Source organism: Microcebus murinus, chromosome 17, assembly GCF_040939455.1.
Source record: "Microcebus murinus isolate Inina chromosome 17, M.murinus_Inina_mat1.0, whole genome shotgun sequence".
In the NCBI taxonomy this organism is placed as follows: domain Eukaryota; kingdom Metazoa; phylum Chordata; class Mammalia; order Primates; family Cheirogaleidae; genus Microcebus; species Microcebus murinus.
The window spans coordinates 46,195,494-46,206,426 of record NC_134120.1 but is presented as its reverse complement, the minus strand read 5'-3'; the positions used below and the strand labels follow the sequence as shown (position 1 = coordinate 46,206,426).

Here is a 10,933-nt window from a genome sequence, read left to right as displayed (position 1 = left end):
GTCACGGAGGAAGCCAGTGGAGGGGGAGGAAATGATCTAGTGCGGAACCTGCAGAGCCAGGTGGAGGGAGTCAAGAATATCATGACCCAGAATGTGGAGCGGATCCTGGCCCCAGGAGAAAACCTGGACCATCTCCGCAACAAGACAGAGGATCTGGAAGCCACATCGGAGCACTTCAAGACGACATCGCAGAAGGCGGCTCGGAAGTTCTGGTGGAAGAACGTGAAGATGATTGTCCTCATCTGTGTGATTGTTTTTATTATCGTCCTCTTCATCGTGCTCTTTGCCACTCGTGTCATCCATTAAGTAACTTAGGGAGCCCCGCCCACCCTGCCCTCTTCTTGGGGGCAACCCCTCATAATGGGTGCAGGAGGGCCCCCTCTCCACAGGGAATGCTGCTAGGTCCTACTGCCCCTCACCCTGAGGCCCCTCTGCCATGTCGTATGCCCCAGGGAGCACCTTGGTCCCCCAGAAAGAGAGAGCTGGACTGTGGCTGCATTTCCAGGTCCTTAGAGTGGGTTGGAGAGACCCAGAGGGCCCAGCATGTGGCCGGGAAGCAGTTGGTGGCTAGTGGGCAATAAATACCTGTCAACGGAAAAAAGCCAAACTCTGCAAAATAATTTTAAAGAGATTCATTCTGAGCCAAATTTGAGGACCATGACCCGGAGCCACTGCCTAGAGGCCTTGGGCAAGTGGACTGGATGTGGCTGGGTTACAGTTTGGTTTTTATACATTTTAGAGACAAGGGTTCCGGGTAAAGCCATCAGTCAATATGTGGGAGGCATACATTGGTTTGACCCAAAAAGGAGGGCCATCTCGAAGGGGGGGGGCTTACAGGTTATAGGTGGGTTTAAAGATTCTTTAGATTGTAATTGGCTAAAGACATGAAGCTTTGTCTAAAGACTTGGAATGTTTTAACATAAACTGTTTACCAGAGATAAGCCACCATTTGTTGCATAAATTGAGGACCTGCAGGTTTGTCTTGCATACCCTTAGGCCTGTTAATGGGTTACAAAGGAAGTCTTCAAGAAGGGAGGTGGGGCCGGGCACGGTGGCTCACGCCTGTAATCCTAGCACTCTGGGAGGCCGAGGCAGGCGGATTGCTTAAGGTCAGGAGTTCAAAACCAGCCTGAGCGAGACCCCGTCTCTACTATAAAAATAGAAAGAAATCAATTGGCCAACTAATATATATATATAAAAAAAAAAATTAGCTGGCCATGGTGGCGCATGCCTGTAGTCCCAGCTACTCGGGAGGCTGAGGCAGTAGGATCGCTTGAGCCCAGGAGATTGAGGTTGCTGTGAGCTAGGCTGACGCCACGGCACTCACTCTAGCCTAGGCAAGAAAGCGAGACTCTGTCTCAAAAAAAAAAAAAAAAAAAAAAAGAAGGGAGGTGGGCATGATAAAGCTTGTTTGACCTCCCTTCTCCTGGCTGGCAACTTTGCTCTAGAATATTCCTTTGGCCACGAGGTGGTCCATTCAGTCAGCCGGTGGGGGGCAGTGAGCATTTTAGTTCACACACAGTGGCCAGGTGTGGTGGCTCAGGCCTGTAATCCTAGCACTCTGGGAGGCTGAGGTGGGCGGATTGCTGGAGGTCAGGAGTTCAAAACCAGCCTGAGCAAGAGCGAAACCCCCGTCTCTACTATAAATAGAAAGAAATTAATTGGCCAATTAATATATATAGAAAAAATTAGCCAGGCATGGTGGCGCATACCTGTAGTCCCAGCTACTCGGGAGGCTAAGGCAGGAGGATTGCTTGAGCCGAGGAGTTTGAGGTTGCTGTGAGCTAGGCTGATGCCATGGCACTCACTCTAGCCTGGGCAACAAAGTGAGACTCTGTCTCAAAAAAAAAAAAAAAAAAGATCAACTATGAGCCAGGAAATTGATGATTTGAAATTCTGGAGAACTCCGGTTAAATGGATTCTGTTAATTGCTGACTGAATATCTATTTTCTGCACTTATCAACAAAACCCAGTTTTGTTGGGGGTAGAAATGTGTCTAGCTGTAAAAGCTTTATTTTCCAGCCTACCTTGTACTTAGCAGGAACTTTCTCACCTAGTCCTGATCAATGGTATGTAAATGGAAATCTCTTATGAGGGCTTCTAGTAAAGCTATTATTTTCAAATTAAAAGGGACAGACTCATCTGGCTTGCACCTTTTACCCTTCAACTCCTCCTCCTTCCTGGAATACAGATGGGATGACTGGAGCGGTAGCAGCTATCTTTCATCAATGAGGAAGAGTTCAAGAGAATTGGAGACCTAGGCCTTAACATTCTTTTTTTTTTTGAGACAGAGCCTCACTTTGTTGCCCAGGCTAGAGTGAGTGCCATGGCATCAGCCTAGCTCACAGCAACCTCAAACTCCTGGGCTCAAGCAATCCTCCTGCCTTAGCCTCCCGAGTAGCTGGGAGTACAGGCATACACTACCATGTCTGGCTAATTTTTCGTATATATATTACTTGGCTAATTAATTTCTTTCTATTTATAGTAGAGATGGGTCTCGCTCTTGCTTAGGCTGGTTTCGAACTCCTGACCTTCAGCAATCCGCCCGCTCGGCCTCCCAGAGTGCTAGGATTACAGGCGTGAGCCACCTCCCCTGGCCCACAATCAAATCTTGAGGACAAGATCTCTAACAGCCATTCCCGCTATCAGTCTATGGCTAAAGAAAAGGAACAGATAGTATAGTTTCACACAGCCAATTCTATTATCTGTCTACAGCTAAGAAAAAGAGAAAGATCAGATAGGACAGTTCACAACACTCTGTTAATTTCACTACAAACATAAATCATCTTTCTTCCCTTTTTACATTTCCTAAATAAAAGGTCTGAATAACCAGATTTCTAGACCAACGTACTCTTCTTCTTCTCTCCCGTTGGGCCTTTTCCTGCTTGGGAAAGTAAAATAAACTTCTTCCTTTTATCCTAATCTTTGTCAAGAGAAATTTTTCTCACACCTGCATACACCAGCTCTACACTAACTCTCCACCCTAACACTAAGGGGGTATTGCTTAACGTTTGGCAGGGGTTTAGATTTATCTATGGTTATCTCTATGGGATTTGCTAACTTAATTCTTCTGATATCCAAGGAAGAACTTGCTCATAAAGAATCTAGCACTTTGGCCTAGCACAGTGGCTCATGCCTCTAATCCTAGAACTTTGGGAGGCTGAGGCGGGAGGATCACTGGAGGAATTATATAGGGAGAAGAGAACACAGCCATCTGCAAGCCTAGGAGAGAGGTTCAGAAGAAACCAAGCCGGCTGACACTTTGATCCTGGACTTTCAGCCCCCAGATTTAGGAGCAGAACACGAAGGAGCAGGATTTGGGCCGAGATCAACCCTGGAGATGCTTGGAGTCCAGAGAGAAGGGTAGGTGGATGTTAGGATGGAAAGCCTGTTAGGTGCTCATAGCGGGCATGGAGAAAGACTTCTCACACAGAGATTAAGATATAAAAGTATAATTACGTATTTCTCTATGAATTGAAGAATAAAAAAAGAAAGAAAGAAAATAAGTATATTTAAAAAAAAAGATATAAGGCCGGGCGCGGTGGCTCACGCCTGTAATCCTAGCACTTTGGGAGGTCGAGGCGGGCGGATGGCTCAAGGTCAGGAGTTCGAAACCAGCCTGAGCGAGACCCCAAAAATAGAAAGAAACTAATTGACCAACTAAAAATATATATACAAAAAATTAGCCGGGCATGGTGGCGCATGCCTGTAGTCCCAGCTACTCGGGAGGCTGAGGCAGGAGGATCGCTGAGCCCAGGAGATTGAGGTTGCTGTGAGCCAGGCTGACGCCACGGCACTCACTCTAGCCTGGTCAACAAAGTGAGACTCTGTCTCAAAAAAAAAAAAAAAAAGATATAAAAGTAAAAAAGTTTATCCTTTAGAAGGACAGAGCTAAGAAAGGGGGGGAGAGCAGAGAGCCAGCATGGCATTCCAAAAAAAGAGAAGAGGGTGCCAGCACCAAGGCCAAGTGGCTTGCTGATTTTATGGGGACAAAGAGAAAGAAAAAAAATAGTAATTGTTGTGGAGCAATTAGCAGGCAGCTGCCAGAGGAGAAGTCAGGTTGTCCATCTTTCTTATTTTCTCTGTTCCTGGAGACTTGGTTATCTCTGAGATGTATTCAGGCTTATCACAGGGGTTGTGATTTTTGCCCGGAGATAGTTTTGGGCAGGAAACCAAGGCCTCCCTGCAACCCCCTGCCCCTCAGGAACACCTTGAGGCTGTAGAACAAATTCTGAAAGCAGTTTCTGGCAAATGTAAAGAGAAAGATTTACATTTCCTTTCTGTTTCTTTCAGCTCGTTTTAGATGTTTGTGACAAAGGAACCCTGCGGGGTGCCTGCCAGCTTGGGAGAGAAAGCAGGGAGTAGGGAGAGCTCATGATTGATCTTCAGATGTTATGAAATTGCAGGATTCGATATTTTCCTGTTATTTCAGCAAGGCTGCTCTTTCAGTGGGGCGGCTTATTTCTCCCTCCCCCACAGCTCTGGCAGCCAGCGGGCTCCCAAGCTGCTGGAGAGCTCTTCTACCCTCGCAGCTCAAAAGCTGCCCCCGCCAGAGAACTGGGAGGTTTGTGAGGACCAAGCACCGGGCAGCTGGCGCCCTCGGGTCACTTCCCATCACTGCAGACGAGCCCAGACGGCAGGCGCCATATTGATTCTCCACCCACCTTGCACCTTTGTCCTCCCCAGGGGGCCTCAGCCCCTCTGTTTTCCTGTCGCCTTGCTCTTTCCCACACAAACTTTTCCCAACTCCAGCCCAGACTATAGGACCGCAGGGGGCCGGTGGGTCCAAGGGGATCTGCATGACCCCAGCGTCTGGACGTTCTGGGTGGGCTGCTTTCTGGAGAGGGACAGAGATGACCAGAGTGCTATCTTTCTTCCACTCAGATTCTTTTCTTTCCCTCGTGGGGGCGGGGGGAGATAACCTTGGCTAGGCCTTTTCTGCCAGAGTGTCAGGGAGTAACATACTTCCGCATACCCTGGTGTGCCTAACTTTAAACAGTTACTGCACTAAGAGCCCCCTACCCTCTCTTCCTTTGTGTCTTAGCCCACCAACTTTAAACATTTACACTAAGAGCCCCGGACCTCCCCTTCCTTTGTGTCTTAGCAACACCCCCTAGCCAGTCGGGTAAGAACAAGATCCTGCAATGGAAAGTGAGACACAGCCATGGGTCTGCTGGGGATAAAAGGCGAGAAACCCCCCGTAGCGCTGGCTGGCTGCTCTGACCGCACTGAGCGCCCTTCCGACCACAAGTAAAGGTTTTGCCTTGCCGAGACAATTTGCAGTGTTTGGCTACTTGCTTAATGACACTGTGGATCATTTCTAACACCTTTCCCCTGCCCCAGCCATGGGTGCTGAGAGACTATTGAGGCAGGGCTCACAGTGTTAGGGACCGGCTTCCTGCACCCCGCCAGGCAGGCGAACAAAGACACCAAGGATGCAATCACTCAAGAGGAGCTTTATTTTCTGGCTAGCCAGGGTCCAGGCCCTAGAGTGCCAGCGCAGTGGCCGCTCTTACAGGCAAGGACCCCGACCTGAATTGCGGGGTGCCTTTTATTCCCCCCCCCCAAAGGGCCCTAGCAAGGCACAAACTAATTACGCGCTGGCCATGAGCTGACCTTTGAAGTGATTAATTTTCTTTGAATTCTGCGCGATCCCTGTGCATCCCACCTCCCTTTTGCCTTTCTTCACAACCCAAGAGATAACTGGAGGTATGAGTATAAACAGATGTGTGCTGTTCGCTAATTGCCTCACCCTGCTTCACACGAAGGGGGGGGAAATACCTTTCTTGTGCCACTGAGACGCCGCCGAAGGGCCATCGAGGCGCCCCCACAACAGGAACTGCTTCTCCTCTCTGTTGCTGCATCTACCTCACCGGGCCTTCTGCAGACAGTGGGGCTCAAACTTTTCCAGAATCTTTTTCTCCCCTTGCCCTCTCCCACCTGTGGCTGCCAAGAGAGGCAATAGAGCCACCACGCCCAAGGCTTCCACAGAGAATGGGGCTGAGACCTTGTCGACAGCGGACTGGGGTGTGCTGGGACTGTGAGCGCCCTGGCCGCTGGCCCTCCCTGGTGCTGCTTGCCAAGGGGACCCCATCAGTGTGGGGCGTGCGCTGGGGTGGAGGAACATCCAACCTGCTCGGGCACCCAGTGGGCAACTTGGGTCCAGCATGCTTCTCCCTGGCATGGTCAGGGACAGATCGTTGGGGACCCAGGGACAGGCCCACAGGCCAGATCCCCTACCTCTAGGTCTCATTGAATTGCTCAGAGGCCAAGAAGAGAGATGTGTGGTTGGGTGAGGCCACTATCACCCCTCCCTGGCAGCTTTGCCTAGAAGCCCCGAGCAGACCTTTGACCCCTGCTGAAATAGATCCCTTGCAAGCTTTGGTGATCCAGATACCAGGGCTCTTAACTGTGATTTGGTCTAGGATGTATATAATATGTTAGGATCCCCTCTCCCAGTGGGTTTTAGTCTAAAAGAAGCAACTGCTATTTCATCTTCTCCTCTAGCTATTTCTGGTCCTTTTGCAGTTTGAGGTAAGGGAATAGGGGAAGGAGGAGGAAGAAAAATGAAATCATCCGTATAGGGAAGTTCAGAGAGCAGAAGGTTGGTGGAACAGAAGGAGAGAGTTTCTGGTGCCTTCCTGATTTCAGGAGCAGCTTCTGCTAGTTTCTTTAATTCCGAGACAGTCTCAAATATTATTGACTTCCTGGAGAGAGTCAAGTTGATCATTCCTTCTTTTGGCTAATTCTAAGTGCCAGCTATAGTATAACCCCTACTGATTTTCCTTGATTTGGGAGCCTAATTTCTCTAATTTAACACACAAGAAAACCAATTTGGGAATATCAAAAGTTTTCCATTCTGGAAACCTTGGACCTAAGTTATCCGTAGAAGATCTTCCCATTTATGCAAATACTTGCAAGTGGAGGTGCAGTAATTATCAAAGGTAAAACCAGCTGGGGTACTCCACAGGGGGCCATTTTCCTTACCTTTCCTCATTTTTAGAGGATTTGTTTCCCATTTTTCTTTAGAGGAAGGAACTGGACTGTGGCCTAGGGTTGTTGTAGTGGATCACACTGTGCTGACTGGGGGTGGGACTCCACAGTGTTTAACCACTGAATCCTTCCTGCCCTCTTCCATGTCTCAGTTTCTGTCTTTGGAGGTCTACTACCCCCGAGAGGACTCAAAACACTGAGTGATCAACTCTTATATGTGTTTCCTGGATGAGCCTTCTTTTAATTAGTTTTGTTGGGGGTCCCCTGTGGGGCCACTTCATGTCTCAAGGAGTCATCCCAGACATTCACTCAGGGGCACCTTTCAGCTGGGAGGAGTAAAATGCCCTTTCTCTTTGGAACTGAAGAGCTTAATTCTCATTTTTCTACCAAAAGGACAGTCTGGTCCCTTGTGCAAATGTGCAGACAAGCCAGTTGAGATTAATTTTGAGGTTAAGAGAAGGCTCTTTAAGGCCGTGCATGGTGGCTCACGCCTGTAATCCTAGCACTTTGGGAGGCTGAGGTGGGTGAATCCCTCAAGGTCAGGAGTTCGAAACCAGCCTGAGTGAGACCCCATCTCTACCAAAAATAGAAAGAAATTAATTGGCCAACTAAAAATATATATATACAAAAAATTAGCCGGGCATGGTGGCGCATGTCTGTAGTCCCAGCTACTCGGGAGGCTGAGGCAGTAGGATTGCTGAGCCCAGGAGTTTGAGGTTGCTGTGAGCCAGGCTGACGCCATGGCACTCACTCTAGCCTGGGCAACAAAGTGAGACTCTGTCTCAAAAAAAAAAAAAAAAAAAAGAGAAGGCTCTTTAGAATGCACCTCCAAATAGAGGTAATAGAATCCCAAACCACTTCCTAGGAAAAGAACCGACAGCTCAGAATAAACCAGGACTGTCAACAGTGGTCCCCAACCTTTTTGGCACCAGAGACTGTTTCCATGGAAGACAATTTTTCCATGGACCTGGGAGGGGGTAGATGGTTTCAGGATGATTCAAGTGCATAACATTCATTGTGCACTATATTTCTATTATTATTATATTGTGCTATATAATGACATAATTATACAACTCATCATAGGTTGGGGACCTCTGTGTTTAGTGGGAGGCCCAGAGCTCAGAAGAGTTTACCAGGTTCTGCCTGAGGAGAGGCTTGAACTGGGGCTGGGGGGCATCAATAGGCCTGTGCTGGTATCTTAGCTCTGGGTTGGGGAGACTTTCAGCAGGGGGAGGGACAGGAGGTGCAGTGTGTGTGTGTCTTGAGTCTTCTCTAAGCCCCACATTGGGCACCAGAAATTGTGAATAGAGAAACCAAAACTCTATAATAATTTAAAGAGGTTTATTCTCTTCCTTCTCGCCAGTAACAAAAAAAATTGAAAAAAAAAAAAAGAATAAGAAAAGTTAAAAGTTAAAAAAAAAAGAGGTTTATTCGGAGCTGAATGTGTGTGACTGCAGCCCGGGGGACAAGTTCTCAAGAGGTCTTGAGAGGCTGAGAAGAATGGCTCATGCCTGTAATCCTAGCACTCGGGGAGGCCCAGGCAGGCGGATCGCTCAAGGTCAGGAGTTCGAAACCAGCAAGAGCAAGACTCTGTCTTTACTAAAGATAGAAAGAAATTAATTGGCCAACTAAAAATATATAGAAAAAAATTAGCCGGGCATGGTGGCGCATGCCTGTAGTCCCAGCTACTTGGGAGGCTTGGGCAGGAGGATCAGTTGAACCCAGGAGTTTGAGGTTGCTGTGAACTAGGCTGACACTATGGCACTCTAGCCAGGGTAACAGAGTGAGACTCTGTCTCAAAAAAAAAAGAAAGAGGTCTTGAGAAAATGAGGCTGAGGTGGCTGGATTTCAGTTTGGTTTTATACATTCACGGGGGCAAGAATTATAGGTAAAGTCATAAATCAATACGTGGAAGGTAAACATTGGTTGGGCCAGAAAAAGCAGTACATCTCAAAAGCAGCGGCTTACAAGTCATAGATGAGTTTTAGGGATTCTTTAGTTGTGAATTGGTTCAGGCTTTGTCTACAGACCTGGAGTCAGTGGAAAAAAATGCCTGAGTTAAGATAGGAGTCAGTTAGGATGCTTGAGTTAAGATAAGGGGGTCTTGGCCGGACACGTTGGCTCATGCCTGTAATCCTAGCAATCTGGGAGGCTGAGGTGGGTGAATCCCTCAAGGTCAGGAGTTCGAAACCAGCCTGAGTGAGACCCCATCTCTACTAAAAATAGAAAGAAACTAATTGACCAACTAAAAATATATATACAAAAAATTAGCCAGGCATGGTGGTGCATGCCTGTAGTCCCAGCTACTCGGGAGGCTAAGGTAGTAGGATCACTTGAGCCCAGGAGTTTGAGGTTGCTGTGAGCTAGGCTGACGCCATGGCACTCACTTTAGCCTGAGCAACAAAGTGAGACTGTCTCAAAAAAAAAAAAAAAAAAGATAAGGCAGTCTTCTCTCTCTCATGTGATGATGCTATACCAAAGCAAGTGGGAAAGTAAACCGCATTATACTGGGTTAATAAAACTCTTTTAGCAAGATTTAATTCTTTTTTTTTTTTTTTTTTTTTTTGAGACAGAGTCTCGCTTTGTTGTCCAGGCTAGAGTGAGTGCCATGGCGTCAGCCTAGCTCACAGCAACCTCAAACTCCTGGGCTCAAGCAATCCTTCTGTCTCAGCCTCCCGAGTAGCTGGGACTACAGGCATGCGCCACCATGCCCGGCTAATTTTTTTATATATATATATATCAGTTGGCCAATTAATTTCTTTCTATTTATAGTAGAGATGGGGTCTCACTCTTGCTCAGGCTGGTTTTGAACTCCTGACCTTGAGCAATCCGCCCGCCTCGGCCTCCCAGAGAGCTAGGATTACAGGCGTGAGCCACCGCGCCCGGCCAAGATTTAATTCTTTATAGGCATAACTCACCATGCCTCTTTGGAATCTGGGCAAAAGAAAAAGGATAAGAGTTCAGTTCTTTCTTTTTATCTTACAACTTCAATATCAAACTGGTTAGTCCTCATGAGTCTAAGGGATTAAAAAACAAACAGAAAAGAAAAAACTGGTTAGGAAAGCCCAAGGGAGGGGGTAGGCAATTCTTCTGAATGAATGGATTTTTTGTTGTTGATTTTGCATGTTTAATATAGAAGTGCCTGTTGTTCCTTGGGAGAGCATGGTCTTTGAATATGCATACAACCTCTGAATTGTGCCTACAAAATTATAGCAGGGGACTTTGGCACTCAAAGAATTCTGACTTTCTGAGATTATAATAGTAATTCCTGGCCATACTCTGGACTTTAGTTTGCTAGCCATAATGAACCAACTATAAATTACTGCTATATTAGTGTTTTAAAGTGCTGACATGGTCTAACTCGTAATTATGTTTGCCAGTTATCTCTTTGAAATAAATTTGTGTCTGAACAGCTAATGAAACTGTCAAATTGTGCAGATATTCTTGACAGCTTTGTGCTGTGGAATGTGCTTAGTAAAAACGTTTGACCAAAAATAAAACAAAAAAAAAAACTGATGTGGTGTACACATGGACTTAAAACATCATGCTAAGTGAAAGAAGCCAGTCACAAAAGATCATAAATTATACGATTCCATTTATATAAAAAGCCCATAATAGGCAAATCTATAGAAACAGACATTGGTGGTTGCCAAGGGCTGAGGGAGTGGCTGGGGAAAGAGGAGAGACCATGACCGGGTGGGCGTCTCTTTTTGAGGTGATGAAAGTTAGATTGTAGTGACTGATGGCTGCACAGCTCTGTAAACAAACACCATTGAATTGTGAATGGGTGAATTTTATTACATGTGGATGTCTCAGTAAAGAAGTTAAAAATATGATTTAGGCCAACAAGCATCCATATATGCCTTCTTTTTTTTTTTTTTTTTAATGAGACAAGAGTCTTGCTCTGTGGCCTGGGCTAGAGTGCCATGGTATCAGCCTA

The 10,933-nt window shown here is 46.8% G+C and overlaps 1 pseudogene; it reads left to right on the top strand.

The window, feature by feature from the left end:
• LOC105860868 (vesicle-associated membrane protein 8 pseudogene) lies at positions 1–325 on the top strand (annotated as a pseudogene).
• The last annotated feature ends 10,608 nt before the right edge of the window (positions 326–10,933 follow it).